Source organism: Rhamphochromis sp. 'chilingali' (genome assembly GCF_963969265.1).
Source record: "Rhamphochromis sp. 'chilingali' genome assembly, chromosome: 7".
NCBI classification, from domain to species: domain Eukaryota; kingdom Metazoa; phylum Chordata; class Actinopteri; order Cichliformes; family Cichlidae; genus Rhamphochromis; species Rhamphochromis sp. 'chilingali'.
Genome location: NC_137934.1, coordinates 17,029,948 through 17,052,988, shown reverse-complemented (window position 1 = coordinate 17,052,988; position 23,041 = coordinate 17,029,948). Strand labels below are relative to the sequence as shown.

The 23,041-nt window shown below is 40.8% G+C and overlaps 1 protein-coding gene across 3 annotated transcripts in view; it reads right to left on the bottom strand.

Moving 5' to 3' along the window:
• Positions 1–13,989, bottom strand: part of syt1a (synaptotagmin Ia) — a 220,601-nt gene extending 206,612 nt beyond the window's left edge. For 2 of the 3 annotated variants that reach the window (XM_080886388.1, XM_080886392.1), the window contains exon 1: positions 13,872–13,989. The gene's annotated coding sequence lies outside the window, so the exon portion shown is untranslated. The remainder of the gene's footprint in view (positions 1–13,871) is intronic. The other variant, XM_080886390.1, reaches the window with a different exon arrangement.
• Positions 13,990–23,041: the final 9,052 nt, after the last annotated feature.

Genomic DNA, 23,041 nt, shown 5'->3' with positions numbered 1-23,041 from the left:
AAAGGCTCAAACGGAACAACAAACAACTACACACAGATGCCCTAAGCATCCAGATATTTTTATCAACAGTCAAGCAGCCATTTTGATCCACATGCTGGCACAGCACCAAAGACCAAGAGTGTTTAGCTACGTATCGACTGAACATTTAAAAGACTAGTTTACTGGCTGTATCAGATTACGAGAGCCGCTGCCCCTTTAAGCCTCTGAACAGCAACAAATCCTTTTTTTTAAAAAAATACCATCACAAGAGAAGTGTGAAGGATTTGAAACAAGCGTTGGAAAAGCATTATCGGGATTCAAATCTCATGCGTAATCAGGCAGAACCAGAGTTGATCCAACTTCTTTAGTTTCTGTCATTAAAGAAAGTCTTCGGTGCTCGTTAGGCATGGCATCAAGCTCGCAAACTATTAAATGAAGGGGAAATGATTGTTGATTAAAGCAGGTCAGTGCAGAGAACAGTTCAGCCTCTGTGGAAGAATTTTAAAATGATGTTAAATGAATAAACGCATGCTTTGGGGGAAGATGATCCAAAAAAACTCTTTGTGTACGCCTCTAGAGAAAGGATTACACAGAGAGAGAGAGACTGATGGGCAGAGGAAGAGGTAACACGGAGACGATAGGAAGATAGGAGGTGAACAGAGGGTAAACAGTGAGGCAGTCAGTGTGTAGTGACCCTAAAGCTTGAGATGGAGTCGTGAGTCACAGACTGTTTACCGTACACAAAGAGAGACAATGAGACAACACAGTGGGACAGCATTATTTACTGGCACACTTGGGAGACGGAGTCCATCAGAAGCTGCTGATTTCCAGTAAGGAGGACAGAAAAAAGAGGATATCTAAAGAGGGACATATTTTTCTGGGAGTACAGCAAACAGCTTTGATCACAGTGCACTGCTGAGAGGACACGATGGTGTGCAGGCAATTAAGCCAATCAGTAACTTAACAGCCAGCTTGACAGGATGCAATTCTTGGATTTTAAGCTTCCTCAAATGTGATCGGTGCCATTTCCAATTAATTTTTAACTGCTTGACTAGCCAGGAGTGATTTGCTAATCAAAGTGCAGTATCTTGATTTATCTTTTTTTTTTTTTTAAATTAGAACACAATTTGTGTTAGCGAAATTGAAATCCAAGCGCACCAGTGTGGAACTGAGTCCAATTAAGAGATATTAAGATAAGATAAGATAGAACTTTATTAATCCCTCGGGTGGGTTCCTCTGGGAAATTCGACTTCCAAAAAAAGCACAGCAACGACCGAAGTTACAGTTACAGAACTGTTATATATATATATATATATACACACACACACACACACACACACACACACACACATATATATAAATACAGAGACAAATATAAATAAAATATACAAAGGGGATAAATAGAATAAATAGGAATAAAAAATAAAAATACAAGTGAATTGCACATTTCAAGTATTGAGTCTATTGCACTGTTGACTATTTACAAAAGTATTGCACAAGGTATTGCACAGTGAGGTGCAGAGGCACTACAGCTTAGTTGTTCCCCCCTCCTTTGTCCTCCTGTTATGAGGTCTTTAGAGATAAATGCACCAACTGCAGTGCAGGTTTTACTTGTGAGATAGTTAATCAATGCTTAAACTTTCAGTAATAGGACAGTGAGGGAGGTCAGGGTTCATGAGCATGTTTCAGAATTTTCTCACTTGTTGTTTATCTGGTTCTTGGGCATTTACAGATGAACAGATGAAAGCATTGTTGTGAGACTGTTACGCAACACTGACTTGGCGCTCGGTGGTCACTCAACATCATGTCTGATTCTCCAGAGGGACGGCCAGACTTCAGGTTACAGCAGTATCTAGTGGCTGTGACGCCTCATTGCACTTGTTACTCCCAAATCTGAATAGCAAACAGTCGGTTGATCACAATGGCCTTAGCAGCTCCAGCTTATTCAGGCAGTAGTGTTTATGGTTCCATGAAACTAAGTTTTCTATTGATTGAAAGCGAGCACACATGGAAACAACAGGCACACTGCCTGTGCAGGAAAATATGCCCATTCTTGTCTGGTGCTCAAGCCCCACAGAGGCTCTTAGAAGGGCTGGTCAGGCAGAGGAGGAGGATGGGCTCTGGTGTTATTGATTGAAGCTTCTCATAATCTGTGAACAGGTCCAGAGTTTCTGCAGCGCTGAGCTCGGCAAGGATGTCAGTGATGCTCCGAGTCTGACATTGAATTTGCCCTTCCTGCTGCCACCGAGTGGGTTTGGCACCTTTTCAGAGAAACCATTACATTACTAAAACAGCTCATAATGGTTCAAAAAATAATCATTTGTGCAAGTATTCCAAAAGTAAAAATGGCCTGTATTTATATAGCGCTTTTTACTAGTCCCTAAGGACCCCAAAGCGCTTTACATATCCAGTCATCCACCCATTCACGCACACATTCACACAGTAGTAACGTATGTCTTAAAAATAGTCCACAGTATTGACCAGCGTGGCTGAAAACAGCACTACAAGTAAAAACACTTGATCTTTCTACAGATAGAAATGGAGCTAAATTGTTGTTGTTTTTTTTACAAATTCCACATTAATTTTCAAGCTTTTCCTTTTCCAATTCAGTCTTTTTGCTACTCAGTGCTTGTATGTTATCCGATCTTCTCAAAGAAAGTCAGCATGCTGAGCTTGTTAAAAGACCATTGCGCTATTTTTTTCTTTCAGCCAAAATTCTTACGACTATCCTGCAAATGATGCCTTTTCTCTAATGGTGTTTTTGATTTTCTTGGGTTACAGCAGGCGTCTCTTTAATCTTTTGCATTCCTACTGGCATCAAGTATACAGTCCAGTCCATAACACCGTGTCCACACAGAGCGGGCAGCGTGTTTGCAGAGCCTCAGTTGCTCCAGCACTCCATCTGTGTCTACACAGGATGTGTTCAGACACAGTATTACACTGTAGGTCGCCCACACTGTAAAAGCGCATAGAGTTTAGCACACAGTCACTATTATGCACGAATCGCTCAAAAACAGTAGACATGCCAAACCCATAAGAACCCCATGACAGATGAGCTGGTATGCTTTGGGTCATAAGTTTTCCTTTTTTTCAGTCTTCTCTAAAGATGATGTCCAATATTGAATATATAGAAGAAAATGTAAACATAATTATAGGAAATATCCCCTAGGCCTGTTGTACGTACTTGATTTACGTTTTTCAGTCTGGATATTCTTGCCTTATTTTCAGCTTTATCACTTGAATGCTCACCTCTTTAACCATCATATCAACTGACAACACCATGTCAGTCTGAAAGCCATCTCACAATTCTCTCAAGTCTGAGCCACATGTCAGCTGAACCATCACTGAAAAAAAATCCTTAACTTTCTCTGATTCAACGCAATGAAGGTGAAACAAATGACAGTTTTGCTGTTTAATGCAAACGATTAATTAGCATGTTTTCAATAATATGATTTAAAACCTCAATACATCTATTATTTTATTTCTACTGATCTATTTTTTGTAATTAAGCAACATTTAGGCTGAAAATATTAAGCTGGGGCACATGTCCATGATCTATCCCACATCCGCCTTGAGAAAAATACCTCCACTGATTGGGCTTCTAACTGGAATACTTGTTGTTAATGGTGGCAGTCTTGCACAGTTTGTTTTGCAATGCACAATGCATGCATAATCCACATTTGGAAGTGGCTGCCTCTTCATTAACAACGTTTAAGAAATGAATGTGAGGAAATCCATCATTATCGCAACTCGCAATCACCAAACCCTACAGCGGGTGCAAACTCATAATCTCAGGCAATTTGCATATGCAATTAGCGTAAGCTTCAAGGAAAGGATGTAATTGACAGCACGGCAATGTTTTGCCTAGTTGATCTGATTGAACCCAATTTCAAGAGTAACCATGGTCCCCTGTTTTGCACCGTTGTGTCTCCCTGGCCATTTTAAGATACTACAGCAGATGAAAGGTTGCAGTGGAGTTTGAAAGCATTACAACTTGGACCTTTTTGTAACAACGGTGTCCAAGAGACAGAGTACATTCACTATTTTACCTTAAGTTGTGCTTCAGTTGTATGCCTGTTTTTAGGACAGCTTTGAAGGTTTAATGCACTGCTAAAAAACAAAATAAAATCCTTCTGCCAGCTTGATAGAATTTTAAGTGGAGGCGTAGACAGACAGAAAGAGGAAGCCTTCTGTTTTCCCTCTCCCTTTTTTACCACCCTCCTCAACATTATTAATCTAGCTCTAGGGTCAAAACCAGTGGCAAGAATATAACTGAAAGGTAAAGGTTTGCGCTGAATCTCTCACTATGCATATGGAACATGATGGGACAGCCATGTTTCATTATAAATTCAAGGCCAATCTGTTCCTAGGGAGGGAAAGCAGGATGTCAAGGTAATGAGTTAATTTAGGAGATAAGGAACAGCAAATGTAATCTCTGAAATATGGGGATGGTGTTCTTTGGGTCATATTCAGCATTTCTCTTCCTCCAAACACCGCGGGTCAAATTGTCAAAGGTTGAGTTTGGTTTCATCTGACCACAGAACTTTCTCCTAAGCCTTCTTTGAATCCTTTAGATGTTCACTAGCAAACACAAGACACACATGTACATGTGCAGGGGGCCCTTGTGGGTGCTGCGAGCTCAATTTGCCCCCTTTCTTATTATCATTCGCGTCAGGTTGCAGAGGCAAGATCTTAATTGGAGCTCAATACCAAGGGTGACTGGCTTGAAAATTAAAAACTGTCATCAGACACCCAGGATACAAGCGACGCTGTAAGCATAAAAACAGCCTTATGTCTCTCAATGATATGCAAATCTATTTATAACTTTTATGTATGTGTTTTTTTCTGGATTATTGGTTGATATTTTGTGTCTCTCTACAAAAATGAACCCTAAAAATTTTAGACTGTTCATTTATTTGTAAGTAAGCAAACTTACAAACTGAATGAAAACACACTGAGCAACAACGTATAATATACTACAACAAAAGTGCACATGTTGAATGCTTTGCTGGTTAAATATTCATGAATTCTCAAGTAGGCAGCCCATTAAATTAGCAAAATAAACAACCAGCAATGGACTCTGCCAATCACTGATAGCTGATATATTAACCCAATCAGCCATCCCTATTTTTAAATGCCTCCATTTAAGCAGCAAAGTACGGGAGTCAAACAGCTTAAGAGAGAATACAATCTTTTCAGCTACTATCACAGACCCCAGACTACCCAGTACAACAACATTATATCAGATTTAACTAGATGCCTAGTTATTATCCCCAAGTGGGCCGGACTGGCCCCATGGTGCTGTGTTAATGAGTGTTTTTTCGTCTGACTGGGTGGACATGTTTGGAAGAAAGGCCTTCGTCTTGCCCCGAGACACTTGGCTCCGACAGTGAACTCTGCACAGAACGGACCTATAGGCCTCTACAGTGCCTCATCCTTCATGGGATCTCCAAACATGCTAGACTGCTCCATTTTTCAAGGATGAGGGGATTGGTAGCTGGTAGGGTAAACAAGGGGGGGGGGTTGAAATTGAAACCATTTACTGTTATATCTCTCAATCTTTTGCACTAGTCTTTTGCTGGTGGTGTTATTATTCTGCCAGCTGACTCTAGCTGTGCCTGTTTGTGGCAAACTCAAGCAAAACCATTCCTGTAGTTGAGGGTTAAATTGTATGCGATATGATTTTTGAAGAGTTGCTAAAAAGGGGGCCACTTCACCCTGGAGCAGGGGCAGCGGTGCAGACGAGAGCAGCTTATGACGATAAGACGGATCGCAGAACAATGTACGACTCTCGCACATGTCAGCTACAGTACGGTGCTAATCGAAGAGGAAGAGCACGGGGGAGGCGGCTGGCATGACAATCTACAGCAGGCAGGAGACTTGGTTGCCATGGTGACAAACAAGGATGTTTGCATCAGAGGCAAATCTCAGCAGTCAGCAGCGGAGGGCACACATACCATTCGACTAACAGTAATGGAGAATCATCGGGGCCAGGGATGAGAAAAGGTGGGGTGAAAGGGAGGACTGCCTTTTCCTTATCACTTGGTGTTCCCTCGCAATTTCTTTTCCACAGCAGGTCTGATCCACACACACATGCACATCCACACTGCAGGAGGGGGGTCCCTCTCTAACGGAGAACCAGGGAGTCACCGGTTCAACAGCTAATGACATCCACTGCATTGCTGTGTTAGAGAGACGAATGAAATCATCTTCACAGCTGGGTCACTTGACAAAATTAAGGCTGTAATGTTGATTATGTGCCTGTGCATTTATTCGGTTTAATCCATCCACGGTGAATTTAATGAGCATGCAATGACCTTGATTGGTAGCAAAACAATACAGCAATGTGACTCACTCCAGCGGGCTGCTCTGGAGTGCAAATATACACTCAGCTCACAGAGCGATGGAAGAGGTAATAAGTTGAATATGAGTGACAACTACGCATACTTCCCAACAGATGTTGAAATTATTGTGACACATTTTAAACCCACCAAGGTCATTTGTGTCACAGGCAAGGCGGTGCGGGGTGACACTGATTTTAATTGCTTGCTTGCTTTATCCCATCACGCCACTGTGTTTTACACACACTGTTGGGTGTCGTATTGCTTTATGACTAATGCATCCTCCAAGGGCGCCCAGAAGCAGCGAGTTAACTGTAGCAGAGGCAGGAGGCAACTTACTGGGATATAATTTGATCTGCTTCCCCTCGTCTATCTGACATATTCCGAGGACACCGACAGAGGCTGGAGAATTGCGAGCTTGTACAAGCTGTAAAAACACAATTAACCTTTTCTGCCTTATACAAGACTCAGTTTGTGTTGATGCCTGATTTGTAAATGTGTCATTTTGCTCAAATTGATGCATTTGCCTTTGTAATACTCAGTTCACGTTACTTAATTTCCCTCCCTGAAAAAAGCAGCTGTTTTACTGCTGTAAACTCATGAATGGAAGATGGACTGAAGAATGGACACTGGTAATTTGAATTCTAGGCTCGTCTCTCCGTTGATGGGTAACTCTTGATAGAGAGTGGCTAAATCATCCCAAGAGATAACTGGAACAGCTCAGCTGGTTTGGTTATTGCTGACATAAACCTTGAGGTGGGGTAGCACTTCCTTCTTTAGGGTTTGGTGTGAATGTGCATGTAAGCACAGGACAGATTGGTTTTTAAAAGAATGCCTTATTACATTTATGCAACATTCAACATGTGCTCCAGGGCCTCTTTTTATGCCGCATGCCCTTCAGTAATAATTCAAATATGCTTTCACCGGGCACAGGGGATGTTTCGTCTACTATGTACAGGGGCTCAGGAGGACTGACATGGAGCACACAGGGCAAGGCTCGTGTCCCTCAGCAGTCCCACACACCCACATGGTATTAATCTCTAATAACTTCCCCACACAGCGCCTTCGGGCAGTGGCAGAAATGCTACGGGAAGATGATGCGTTTCACCAGCGCTAAGTATGAATCAGGATATTAAAAAGTTGTAGGAGGGCAAAAGCAATTTCCTCCTAAAGGGGATTTTAAAATTACAGCGCTGAGACTGGAGGTAAGTCCTACCACCAAATCATTCTCTTTTTCTTGCCCCTCCCCTCCATCACCATCGCCACACATGTGCACCAAAGATAACGTCTGTCAATGAATAGCTTTCTAACAGACAGTCATGACAAAGCCATGAAATACAGCCTTCATAAATGCACGGTTGTTAATTCAAGGGCACGACTGGCTGTGATGTACATGAGCAGTCCCGGCATTATGGGCAGTGACGTCACCATGCCCCATCGGATGAGTTACTGACATAAAGTCATGAATTTTGCTAATGATTGAGATAAAAGTCAGTAACACACAAGCTCAAGCTAATGATTTGGCTAACAGCATCTTTAGCAATAGAAGTGACTTTTTACGCTCCATGGTAGAATTTTAGATTCTAGTAGATTTCTACGTTTGGGTTTCTGTCTAAGCTCGCTTTGCATTTTTGGATGTTTGCTTATTTTCAGAAGGTAACGCCATTGTGTTGTGGTTAATACTTTCCCTTAAAATCTGAAAACGACACACAAATCTCCGGAAAGGTTACATCTGGTGTAAATGTGTTACACCTGCCAAATGTGGTGACCACTTGTGAATCAGAGAGCAACCCAAAGAAGCTTTACTCTTGCTTATTTTTCAGGTGCTCTGTTAGCCACGATGACTGCTTGCTTATTCCATATGTTTTAATTTGCTAATTTTCCAGAGCCTCCTGGTTGTGATTTAATTCTAATTAATAGCTATAATATTAAAATCCCTTTAGTCGCCTCAGTGTATCCCCCTTTACCCAGTTCCCTGCCCTTGTTCTTATGTGTAAAAAGTGTTGTCTTCTTTGTAACATTTGTCAGATCTTCTATTGTTTCTCCCAATGTTCACCTTGCTAGTTTGTGAAACTTTGCTCCAGCTTTTTTGATATCTGGCTCAGAACTTGATTTTTTAGAGACTGGCATTTATCCTGATGTTTCTTAAGTGGATGGACATGCAAGTCAAACCATATACTGACTTACAGCTGAAAAGCGGTCTTTCATGAACTTATGCAGCTGTAGTTTTAAAACATGAGCTCAGTGAAATATTGCAAAAAGAAATTTTAAGTGTCCTTGAATTTGTTATATTATCTTCAAGGGTAGTGTAACGGCTTTTTGAGACTATATATGGAACTGCTTCTTGCGGTACCATCTTTAATGTCAATTAAATAGGCTTCCTATAGTGTATCTCAGTTTATAACCTTTGTTTTATAGCAAATACAACTGTGAATATATGTGAAAGTCTCTGTTATAAAAACAGAAATGTGAAACAATGCAAATCATAGTCAAAGACCCAGTGAGCCTCGTCACACTCTGGCGCAAACAAACCTGACAGAGATCCTGTAATTTTTTTAAATTAGTTTAATTTATTGTATTTACCCAAGGTTTTCCTTGGTGAAACAAAACTGAATGAAGTCATTGTGACAGTGCATTTCAGCTTCCCCCGAAGTCATTCACTTAGTGTATTTAATTAAGCGCATTCTGCAAACTGAGGCAGCAATATCCAAAACAGACCTTTTTTTCAAACTGGCTTCATTAGACACTATTCAGGCTGTGGTGTTCATCCTTTCTGATTTACTGCAATTCAGTTCCAATTGTCTTGACTGTGTTGCAGTTGATTATTATAAATTTAAATGCCAAATACAGCTGGATAGAAGATTGGAGGCATTGCTCTAGATTACGCACAAGTGAGAAGAGCTTTACTAGCTTTCTTTTGGAAGGAAAGTAGGTATTCATTTATGGTAGGTAATTTAGCAGCTTTACACCATGTGACATACACTGTCAAATCAGCAACAAGTTATAAAAAAATCTACTTTATGACAGAGAGAAGAAGATCTCTTGTGATTCTTGTTTAAGTGTGTCATTGTAGCACAAAACAAAGTTCCAGTATTTAGGAAGCACCTAGCTGTGAGGGTTCACATGGACAGCAGACACATAAATTAGAGCTGGTGGCTGATGGTCATGATGACGCAGGGCTTAAAATTGTGATGGCTAAAATTGGCACAACTCAAAAGAGCCAAAAGATTCTCATATAGTACAGCTTGAAACATCATGTAGTTAAGTCTGTGTGTGCTTTTTAAGCACAATGTTGATGCTACGGATTGTAACTGGATTGTGTTTTTAAGCATACATATGAGTCTGTTTAGCTCTGTCAATAAAATGTGTATGAGTATGTGTGTGTTTGTGAGACCGTGTGTGGATTGATCCTGTAATCTGAGTCTTATCTCGGTGGGTCCACAGAGATCAAGCAGTCCTGAGTCCTCTACACTCTGTCAAACACAGAGCTTCAAATGAGGACTTAAGACCAAGCTAATTAGCCTATTAGTGTCAGGTCTTTACAGCGATGCTGATACCAGTTAGGCAAGCAAGAGAAACTATGACAATGACCTTTCGTCTCTCATTACTTTACACACAACACAATTCAGGGTTGTATTCGAAAAACATCTTGTAAAGTGACAAACTCAGGGAGCTGATGTTGATGAACTTACAGGATAACTCAAGCGTTTAACACTTAGATGTGACGTCCTGATTTGTCTCCATCAGGTTCACTCAAACTAAAACACTGCTTTACCGCTTTGATTTAAATCCGACTTGTTTTGGCTTGAACGCCTGCAGGGAAATATTGGTGCTGAAAAATGCAGCAAAAAAGAAAACCATTGAAAAGCATTGCTTTGTCATGAACTGCTAAATGTGCAATAAATTATCATTTTAACAGACTTTTACACCAGCAGGTACCTAAAATTATCAGCAGATTGTGGTGAAATAGCAGCAAACACCTATGTATAGTGTTGCAAGGTCACAATACTTCAATCTACACACTGTTTTGTAAAGTCACTTTGTCGCTGAAGAGACGAAAGCAGTCTAAGTCTGCCTCAGTCCATCTTGTGGGGGTGATGCTGCACTGCTCACACATTGTGGTTTTGTGGGCACTTGACCTCTAACCAGGTGGATTTAACTTCTACGCCATTTGGGATATCTGACAAACCAGGATCAAATAAATGAGCAAGCACTCCACAGTCACACAGGATAGTGGTTACAACAGATTGATGGCAGTCGCTGTAAAGTTGATCAACTGCACAGTCACACAGGTCTAGAGACTGGTCTGTGACCCCCTGGCAACCACAGGCCGCTAGAGAAAAATGTGTTTTCACAGATTGGTTGGCAAAAACATCCATGATAGCTTTGGTCACTAGCAGATTGTTGCATAGTTTGAAAAGAACATACCAATTCGTCTGCAAATTCCTATTGCTAGTGAAACTGAAAAGTAGGAAACAAAATGGACACAAAGACCTGTTGCCTTCAAAGTAAAAGTTGCACTTAAAAACATGTTGGTTGCAATGCTGTGGCACATCTTTGACTTTAACTTTGAGATAAGTCGGCACCTTCCATTCAAACTACAGACGACTGCGCCAATCTGCTATAGCAACCAAAACAAGGAAGAAGGAAGGTTTTGGTCTAGCATCCTCTCTGCAACCAAATTCAGAAACCTCCAGGAAACATTCCTCAACTATTCAGGAAATACATGTTTTTCCCTCACAATTAGTGGTTGCATCACGTCCAATATAGTGGAAAACACTCGAGTAACGTATGCATGATGGCACAAAGGAAGTCTCTTAGCAGGTGTGATGGATTCAGTTCTGCTCAGTGTTTATCATCTTATTGTTGTGGCCATCCACAACAGTCCCAGTTTCTCAATTTAACTGCTCACCGCTGCTCTATACCATAAAGTCCTATCTCTTGTCTACAGCACAAAAATCAAATAACAACCAACCTGCCTGACAATCTGTTGAAGAAACAGGCTTCCATAAATTTGAAGCAGGAAGTTACCATTAATATGCATGAACTGAAAACATGGTTAATTTGCAAAGCAACAGAGAAAAAAAATATTTTGAACAGTGATGCCACACTGTGATACTAACAGGTGGTGCTTTGCACTTTAGTTTCACGAAGAGAACAAATGCTGCAGAAAACTGTGTGTTTGTTGGGTTTTATACTGATGGCAGAAGTAGGGTGAACTTTGTTAAAATTCGTAGACTGATTTCTCTCAGGCTGAATATGCTAAGAACTGTTGAACGTCATTATCCATCATCTTAAATAAGAACCAATATACAACTGTTTTATCAGTTTTGTAGCAGGGGCACTGTAAAGGAGATGGGACTAGATTGCGATGAATAGTCAATCAATAATCAGCTCCAAAGAATGTAAAAAAAGTGCAATACATTACCAGACTTTTTTCCCCTAAGATATCTGGTATCAGTGATGGTGATGAATGTGATCAAAGGATGATTATAGGGATGTCCTTGGAGAGTGGGAACACTACTTATGAGGCATCCACCAGCATGACTCAGTCTCTGTGGTGACACTGTTACTGTTCTGTGCACATCCCAGTTCATAGGCACCCAAACCAAATGGCCACACAAGGTCAAATCCTAAGTGATATTTTCCATTTTGTGTTGTTCCAAACATAAACAAACAAATAGCTTCACCGTACTGTCCTCGTGGCTCTACTTCCTTTCCATACCACTTCTAATAACCTTATGAGTGAGAGCCACTGTCCACGTGCAAAGTAATGCTGGCAGATGCCCTTCCATCCTGACAGTTTCTGGCTTTTGAAAAGTTCACTCCAGATAACTCAGCCAAGACAAAAGGTTAGAGCTGCTTGGACATCAGGCTTGGGACTTTGGGTCTGTACTTCTCATTAATAGCCCCTTAACAAGCCTGATAAAACATGACAACGCCTCAGGCAACAGATAACTGGCCACTTGATTAGATTCTGAGTCAATATCTGCCCCTGCCCTCTCTTTCTTGCTGTATACGTGATTGGAAGACAGACAAAGTATTTAAAGCCAAAAGGAGAAGAATTCATGACTATACCCTGGTTGTGATTCATATGGCAGCGCTTCCAAAAAGTTTTGGCTCCAGATTCTTAAAGGCCAAGGTTTTGCAAAAAAAGCTACCCTGAGCTATCAGTCCACACAGCATCCATTAGTGCATGGCTTCAGCCTGTCTGATTCAGTTAGTAATTATGAAATGGAGCATCTGCAGAAGCTCCCTGAGAGTATGTAAACATAGGCTCTGCCTTGGGGAATTAGATCAGAGGTCATTTAGATTTAGGTGAGAAAAGCAAAGAGTGCTGTTTCACTCTCGCTTTTCCCGTCACCAGGTAACAGTTTGACACACGGGAGCTACCTAGTGTATATGTCCAAACCAGTACAGCTAAACAGCAACAGCTGAGCAACCCCTCTTCTCTCTCCCTCTTCTTCCTCTCCCATGCCTCTGGCTGATTATGCCCCCTGAGATATTAGGTAATCTGGGAGCAGGCAAGAGGTGACAGGCCACTTCTTTTTTAATGACTTGTCAGCGAAGGCGCGCTAACAATCACCATGGATATGGTTGACATGTTTGCTGAGCGACAGCAGCCGTCCATTACATGTGCACTGTGCGGTAGCCAATCGGCACTCTATCAGTAAACCCGTGGGAGGTGATAAGCCTTCTTTACAGCAACGGGGGTTCCCACTAATAATGATACCAGATAAGGACAATATCGGCGAGGAACTGGAACGACATTTTCAAATTGTATCTGTTCACTAAATAGACTCTTAAGCTAAAAAGACTGCAACTTTAAACAGCTATTTATTGCCACAAGTTTATAGGATAAATTATCAGCAGGAAGTGTAGTCAGGACCAAATCGAAGTATTCGAAAAGTCAAGTTGAAGCGCTTGTCTTGTTCCATATTCAAATGGCATTACAGCTCATTTCTGAATCAATACCCTGCCTGTCTTTATTTCTGCTCAAAATAAATCTATCATGACTCAAAGATGGAGAATAGTGAAGTAAAAAAAATTAATGATAGGGCACCAGGGCTGCAGCCTGCCTATTTTATCTGATGGAGCGAGGTGAACAAACGGAGGGATTAGCTTCCATGGGATGAAAGCAGCTGCTCATCTTCCGTCTCCATTCCCCTCCCCTCCTTTCCTCTCCTCTCCATCTGCCCACACATCCACGCTGTGGTCTCCCCTCGCAACAAAAGACGTGTTCTATATGTTGCTATCACTAGCTGCACTCCACCCTGCACCTACAGCAGTTTCCGAGCAAGCACAAAAAGCCTTTCAGTGCACATGGCAACGAAAGACGCGCCAAAAACTGTGTTAATAAGAAGGCTTGGGAGTGAAGTGTACTTCCCCTGTGACACCCTTAAAACACCCACCCTTCCTGATTATGTCACCTAGAAACAGATACATCACACACATCCACCCCACTATGAGAAGACACTACAAAACAAACAAGAGACGCCCCGATTCTTTGCAACTTCTGAGGTAGCCCAAAGCAGAAACGTGCTCTCTTACCTGGCAACAACAACACACCTTCAGCTCCAAATCTGCTCGCCCTGTCGAGGAGGCGCTCATCTGTAGTAGGAGTAGGAGGTCTTGAAGAAAAAGTGTGTGTGCTGTGTGTGTGTTTGTGTGAGTGTGATGCTGGAAGAGAGGAAGAGGGAGAGAGGGAAAGTGAGAGGTGGAGCCTAGCTGAGAGGAGAGAAAGAGGGCTGGATGATGACTCCGTCTGCCGTCTACATAGCCAGTCTTGTGGGAGCAGTGTGGATGGCGCTAGAATGTCTTCTGTTCAAACACAACAGGCAGATGCACTTAATTCACGGCTTGGAGAAAAAGCCTGGGGCAGAGAGCGGAGGGTGGGAGGAGGTGTGAGAAGACAGGAGAGACTCTGGGCTGTTTAAGCCAGCATCATCACACGGTGGTTCCTAGGAATCCCTCCAGTAAGAAGGACACTGCATCACTGAGTCCTTGACTGTGATTGGTTGGGTGTTGGGAAGACGTCAAGTATGGTGGGCAATGCTGCGTAACCTTAGCTGACCCTTTCAACACATATTAACATGTCTTGTCTGTGTTTTTCACCATTCGGGGCATATGTCACCTCCAAGGTCACTTAAAAAAAAGAAAGAAAAGAAAAGAAAAAGACTCCCCTAGGATCTTGGGAATGTTGGGAGACTATGTGTATGCGTGTGTTTGTCAGTACACAGTAAGTCATGACCTGCCCTTGCACATGAGCAAACGCACACACAAATACACACATCCAACAAGAACTTGAAAGGAGGATGATTTCCCCAGAGGAAGGCTGAGCCTTTCAGGAGAAGAGCCACACAAACACCTGCAAGGACAATCTTTCATTAGAGTGATTGAACATGTTGTCAATCCAACCTCAAAAGCAATGAAGAGGTAAGATTAGACCGATCTTTTAACCTGACAACAAGTTACATCATGATGTATTTTTTTCTCATTGTTACAGGTAATTAAACTTTGTGTTGTTTACCAATAATAAATTTAATATATTATTAATGTGATGTATAAATTGTCTATTTTCAAAATTGTAAATGTAAACGTGCATCAGATTGTTTTTAAACTTCAAAAATAAATGCTAATCTACAACAATTATTTGGATGGCTGTTATAAAGCAGGTTAGACAATGATCACTTGCAGTCGGTTTCTGTTTTCTAAGCGACTTCGATCTGCCAATTCAACAACAAAACGACAGTATGGTGGATTCAGTCTGCTATCAGTGTCCTAATGGTTGGTGATTCAATATGGGGAAAACTGGCAATTATATGCAATATTGTTGTGATAATATAGCGATTAACCGTGATAAATTTGTCAGATTCACAAATCAGTTCCATATATACTCTATATACACAGAAATTCACATTAACTATTCAGTTCAACTCAGTTGTATTTATATAGCACCAAACCACAACAACAGCTGCCTCAAGGTGCTTCATAGTGTAAGGTAAAGATAATACAGGAAAAAACAACAACAATCAAACAACCCCCTATGAGCAAGCAGTTGGCAACAGTGGGAAGGGAAAACTCCCTTTTAACATCAAGCAACCTCCAGAAGAACCAGGCTGAGTGAGAGGCAGCCATTTATTGCAACTGGAGGTCAAAGAAGGAAGACGGAACAAAGGAGATAACTTATTACCTTCTAATACTTACTTATTATAAGGGAACTGCGATTGTTTGGATGGGGTTGCCTTCCATGAGGCAAACTTTGCAATCGTCTTGCGATGGAAAAGTGGTCAACCACAGAGTGTTGCATGCTCAACCTCTTGATGACTAGATAATCACTAAACCTACTTGCAATCAGTCACGCATAAAAAAAAAAATTCACCAGCCAGCAACCAATTTCTTACTAGTCACAAAGAGGCTGCTGACCTACTTTTACTGTGACTGAACCATAATGGAACATCAGTTTCAAAATCACAATTTATTATGTGGATTATTAACAAACACATAATTACAAATTTTATGTGTACCAGTATAGTCAAAATATCATGTAAGTATGTATCTACATAATACATTTTATAAAATTCATTAAATGTGTGCAATTTTTAATAGATGGACTATTGACAAACAGAAATTTAACAGTCAATCGAAAAATAACTATTTACCTATGTTTAATTAAGTATTAATTTACCATTTTTCAATAACTGTTGTTTTTTTTAAGTGTTACCAAATTTAAATTAGAAATCTTGCAACTATTAATATTAAAATAAACAGTCATTCAACACTAAGCGCTTCATAAAAGCTTCAAATTCAAAAGGGAAAATGCATGTGTCGTGACATACTAGCAAAATAAATCATGACTATGGAAAGGGGCTGATAACAACATTTTTGGCTGCCTCAGGCAGAAAATGAGGTTTTCCATCAGATGCAAGCCTTGAATAAAAGCAGTGTCCACCTGCACTCAAAGGTTAGACAGAAACTGATGCTGCAGAATGAATAGAGCTCTCTGTCTTATGGTTTCCAGTAGAAATATAAAACCAGTCCAAAGGTGGTGCTTAGGTAGAGCTATAAGTGCTCTTATGTACATAGCATATTGTAAAAACATCTCAGACGTGAATTAAGCTGTCATCAGCTGGGACCTTTGTGATATACTCTGATTGCACAGGTTCAATTTCCTGGAAATTGTTTTTATATGTGTGAGTGTTTAAGTTGTTCAGGTGGCTGCATGATTCTTCAAGTACTAAACGCAAGTTCATCTGAAGTCCTCGTACCGAAGGCGCAACGATGACTGAAACAGATTGTCAGCTCCTCACAGGGCTTTACATAGCAGGTGACCTGACCCAGATTATTCCACACCCTCGCCGGATATCAGCTTAGATAGACTACAAAGGATAAGTCAATACAGATAAAGGATGCATGGATGGATGGAAGAGAAAATGATTTTCTAAAAATAGAATTTAAAATGAGCAAGATGTCAGTCCAGCAGTGGAAAAAAACAAATTACAAAGCATGAGTTCACTTAGTTTAACTACTTAATCTGTGTATTTGAAACTGCTATGACAGTCCTGTCATATATGATCATGATCATATTAACACATAGCAAATTAACGCTAAATCTACGATTGATTTTCATCTGATGTAACTGTTCTCAAAGACATAAAATTATGCAAAAGACAAATGCAAAGCACGACCACTTTGTTAGATGACTACTTCAAGCTCATAAGAAGGTGACAGCGGCAGTGGTTATTTTATGTTTTTCTTTGACATGCTTGACAATCAAATGAATAATTTTGGATATATATCAGTCAAACAGCATTAATTCTGTGTCTGAATGTAACATGATCACAAAGTTGTTCTGTGCTCCAAAGTTATGGCCAAAAGGTTGTTTGTTTCTTTAGCAGGGCACTATGATCTCACAGTGCTCACAGACTGATAATTCAATGTTATCACTCAAACATTTTATCTTGCTAAATGTTTTAGTGAAAGTTTGTCAGACTTGGTAGAGTCTTTTTTATTCCAATTTTTTTATTTTATTTGTATCTTTATCTTTATCTATTATTACTAATACTACTAAAATTGTCTGGTGAATGATTTCTCCAGGGGAACAAATTCATGTTATGAGCAATTAAGAGCTTTTTAGTGATAGGAATATGTGGTTCTTTAGTCTTACACCCCCATCCCCACCCCAACCGGTAAAGTCTCCTGTCCTTGTATTTTCCTAGACAAGGCTCTGGCCGTGAGATGTGCTGTGATTACTGGTTTTAATGGCAGTTTGTCTTGAAATGAAGGAGCTTGTTGGTTCTGGGGGGGCTCTACTGGCACACTTACATTGTCAAGAGCAGGAACACCAGCTGCATCCTCCCTGGTCCTGTTCAGAAATAGCCTGGCCCCAGTTGTAGCCCTGGCCTTGTACCAGCCAACAGCCCCCACCAGACAGGCGGCAGGCCCCGCTCCAGCAGTGTGGCTCAGAGTCTTCCTATTCTAGAGGACAGAGGTGTCTCTGAGGCCCGGAAACAAGAGGGCAGCAAACATTTCCGACTCTTTGCTCTACAAGCAGTGTCCTCTGTCACAAAGCGTTTCATCTAATGGGCTCAGAGCAAAATCAAAGTGACAATATTAATCATGTGATGCGGAAAATAATTAGAGGGGCTATAAAGGACTGAGTTAGTCCTTTCCCCCATGTCCCAACATACAGCAGATAAGTCATTAACGCTTGGCTCAGTGAGTGTTGAAGGGGGTACAGGATGCATTTTGTAATGTGGTCATTAGGAGCTAATTACTTTACAGAAATCTGACATTTATCAACAATTACAACACAGGTGTCTCGAAACACATCCTTAGCCTTACTTTATCTTCTCTCTAACTTGTAGAAACTGTTAACACACTTCAAAAGGGGTTATTTAATTAACATTTTTAAGTGTCAGTGCTCCTCAGTAAAATACTAAAAAAAATGTCTGGAGATACCCATGCTTATTATTAAGTGCCAAAAAACACTGAAGCAGAAAAAGTCCTGTTGTCAGTTTCTCCCAGTCCATCTTATTCCCTTATTAAAAAAAATGTGACAACGCTAGTGATTGTTTTCATTCTCCCGACACGGCCGGTTGTTGATATGCAGTAGTCTTCAGAGGCATTAGTCATCCACACCTGGCTGTGTTGATCAAAACCCTGCTATGGTCAAATCAGCTCTCTATCAGTGTGTGATTCATATAGGAGAGGCTTGCCCTGCCCCGTCTGTCTGCATGCTAGCATGGCGCCCCAGGAAGCCTGGTGTTTCTCTTGTTTACAGATCGACAGCATCTCTGGGAGAAGCCGGACGACAGCCTGTGACAGACTGATGGATGAGGAGACACTCATGCGCCACTGTGTCATCCCTGCACTCTCCACCCACTCTCCACTCACACTCGCCTACCAGAGGCGAGGATAGAGGAGTGCATTTGTTAATGCATGCAGATCGAGATTAAAGTTGCACCTTTTCCACCAAACCATGCAGAGAGGGGCATGATGGGTAAATAGTGGGCGGCTGTCAGGTTGCCTGATTGTTAACAGCCACATGACAGGGATAGATCCACTGCAAATGACAATGCTTGGGAATAGAGAGGCCAGATGAAATGGGTGACAAGCAGAGGTGACAGGACACAAGGGCACCCAATGAATCTGCATAGAAATGAGAAAGCTCCTCCAGAAATTACATCTCAAAATCTCCTTCCAAAAAAAAAAAAAAAAGAAAGAAAAAAAGAAAGGTTGAGTTGCTATTCAGAGACAATAAAGCTGATTTTCAAGTGTGGCATTGCAGGTACTAGGGCTGTTCGATATAACGATATATATCGGATGACGATATAAAAACATCTATTGTTTCTTTTTACGCTATCGTTTGTTTCGTGGTGTCGCAAAATAAACTGTTTACGGCAATATTTTTTTCATCGTTTTGATGGTCACTGTAGTGGCTATATTCATTTCTTAAAGTTCTCTCTTTCCCTTATATTTAATATAACCACACTAAGGACGGACAAGCGCCTGTTTTTATGCGTTGTGGTTAGCAACAACGACGGTAACACCATTGCGTGTCCGCTTGTTTATGTTCCACATAAACCTTTCACAATAAAGTTCAAGATCCTGTTGAGACTTTTCAAAATAAACTGAATCACGTGAAAAAGTATGCAGAGTATTTATGGATGAGAAGCAAAAAAGAGCCGTCAGATGCTAAAAAATAAACCTTAGACTCAAACGTTAGAACAGGCTTTTCCCGCAGCACGCTGTGTAATAAATTCTTATGTCTAAAAATGTATCATTTCATGCATCGGTTAAAACACTCGACTCCAGGTACACGGCGCCCAGAAAATGTTAAATTTTTGTGATTTCTATCGTTATCGGGATGATAGATGTTTTATATCGGGATATGAAATTTTGGTCATATCGCACAGCCCTAGCAGATACTGTACATATTTTAACCGATTCCTTTAGATCTAGCCCTCATGATGTGGGAAATTCCTGCACGCAATTACAGCAATCTAATCACATTCATCCCAAGTTTCAGCAGCCCAGAATGATGGGCCATAAGCATTTCCAACATCATCCGACCTAAAGAAAACCCTTGCTATGTTCTCTCTTCGTCTTTTCTGCAAGGCTTCATAAAGTCTTGCTAGCATGCACAGAGAAGTTCAAACAAAGCCCCCAACAATCAGACAAACGACTATGAGCAAGCAACAGTGGCAATAGTGGGAAGGAAAGAACTCCTTTGTAACAGGAAGAAGCCTCGTGCGGAACTAGGATCAGGGATGGACAGCCATGGGAGCAATTACTAACAATTACTAACGATTAAATGCAAAAGTGGTGTATAAACACACTAACAGTTAAAAAAAAAAAAAAAAAGGTGAGTGAAGAAGAAAAGTGCATCACGGGAGGATCCCCAGCAGCCTGAGTCTATTGCAGCTTAACTTAGGGATGTTTCAGGGTCAGCTGATCCAATCTGGGAGCTGGTCCCATAGGAGAGGAACCTGATAGCCAAAAGCTCCCTAGACTGGCAAAGCAATAGTCCAAAACACAGGCTCAGAATATACAGCATTGTTGGGCTCAAACTTACAGTGCAGTTTGTAAAACACAGAATCCTGATGTCGATGTGAAAACAGTCAGGAAAAGAGCAAAGTGGAAAGGAAAAGAAGTGAAAGCAATGGCACTAAAAGAAGAAGAGCAGAAATTACAGCAATTTTGCATTTGTGGGAGAATGACAGTTCATTTCAGTTAGTAGCAGTACATCGTAGGCTGTGAAATCTGAAATCCAAGCCCTGACGAATAATGGTCATCGACTCACCAATTGCTGAAGCATAATAAGCCACTAAATACCAAGATGATTGCAGGATAATCTTTGCCTAAAAAATAAAGAGACCACTGAGAACACTTGAATAAACAAACTAATTAAGATGTTTCTTAACAGTGTTATGTTCAATATTTAATTAGAATTTTACTTGCTATTGAATAATTTGGACTTAACTGGACTTAATATACTTTCGGAGAAGACAGGCAGCGTAATAAGCCTGTTGAAATTCAAATAAATTAAACTCTCAGACACGACTGCCAATTTCTCAGATCTGTAAAGCAAATAAACAGCTTTAAGTGATGTTTTGTATGCTGTTGGTTGAACTAATCCTGTTTATATTTTTATCTACCCTTCCATCACTTAAAACCTCAAACCTTATATTGAGAGAAACTGTGGCAATTAGAGGACCATTTACTCATGTTCAATACGGGAAAACACCATTATTTTCAAAGTAAGGCTTTCAATCACGCCTTCAATGATTCTCAATCACTGCCACAGTTTTCTCCATGGTGTGGAACCAGCTATACTGACGTTTACTTTCAGAATTTTGCATTTTGGAGACACACATGAAAGGATGCTGGAGGTTTGATTTGTTATTTGAGGAAACATAAAACCAACAGGTGCTGTTAAAGTCATGTAGAAGTTGTCGCCGGGGCATGATTCACATCAAGTATTTCTTAGCTGAGTAGACTTTATTAATAATTAAAGACACTTGCATTCACTAGATGTAATGAGCATGATGTGGATTTGACTGTGAAACCAAAGAATATTACAGAATACATTGAGCACACCAGGTTTATCCACATTTTTAATCTGACCGAAACAAAAGTTTACAAAACTGACATCAAGTTTTATTCAGTGACACTACAAAGTAGCTGCTGAGACTATAATCTCATCAGGGAAGTCTTTGGTGAGTGTTGTGGATCAAGGGTCTTTTTGTCCTGCTGATAGCTAAGACTACTGAGAAAAAAATCTCAAGCTATCAAGAGGAAAATGGGAAATAGATGCTGTGATTTATTTAAACATCTGCAAAAATACATGGAAATACAGAATATAAAGCAAAATAGAGTTTGTAAAATTCTACTGAGTTTGAAAGTCAATATTTAATATGGCTTCTTGAAGGACATTCTTCCTCTTCTTTGGATGTTGGCTGCCTTTGTTTGATTCTCTGTTAAGATGATCTCACACTGCGTGAGTAATGTTGAGATCTAAGCTCTGGTAAATCCAATCTCAGAGTGATTGTTTTCCATTGTGTTTTCTTCTATCCAGGCATGCTTTTACTGCACTGTGCAGTGTGTTTGGGATCACTGTCACTGAAACTGCAAGGTGGCTCAAAATGTGATGGTAATTTTCTGCATTTTGACAAGATCTCCAACACCACTGGCTGAAACGCAAACCATGACTAAGCCTCCACCGTGTTTTACAGATGGCTGTAGACACTGACTGTTGTGCCTCTACCCTGACCTTCCCCACATATGTTGATAACAATTTGAACCAAAAATTTCTAATTTTGATTTGTTCCTCAACAACCGTTCTCTTTTATTTACGCTATGCTGTTTGGCATACCTCAATTCATTATGACAGGCTTCTTGACAACCACTCAGCTTGTCAAGAAGCCTGTCAGGAATTTGTTTAGGCTTGCCACCACTCCCTTCGGCAACAAGCTGTGTAGACACAACACTGGTCTGCCTGTTTTATATTTGAATGATTCATGGGTCAGTGCTAAGTGGCTTAAGAAAACATTCCTCTGAAAACTGACTACAATGACTGCCAAAGCAGCTAATGTCTAAAGAAAAAAGACTTTAAAAGACATTCAGAAAGTTTAATGAGTTGTTAGTCGAGTTCACTTGTCTCCTTGGAAATCAAACATAAAGAAACGAGGGGTGGTTCTAGACATGTATAGTACTATACACTATTTGAGTAGCGAAGATATCCTTTGTTGTCTTACAACTACAACAGCACTTTTGTTACTCAATAATCAACAAACAATCCTTGTCACGGCGAGTGAGGTGAGCCGTGTGGAGGCAATGAAGGAGGATCCAAACGCAGGCAGTCGTGAAGGTGTGAAGGTGGTTTATTGAGCATGAAAGTAAATACAAACGGCAAAGGGAGCTATGACTAACTAGACTGGGAACAAACTAACTACAGAACACGAACCTGAACATGAGCAGAAACACTTGGCGGTTGACAGCAGGGAAACACACAGATGACGCAGGGTGGAATACACAGACGGACCAGCAACTACAATGACGGCAGACATGACTTAAATACACAGAGAATCACAGGGGAATTACACACAGGTGGTGGACACAGCTGGGAATAATCAACAAGACGAGACAAAGGTAAAACTGAACACACTCACATGAGACGCAGACCATCACAATAAAACAGGAACAAGCAACCATCACAC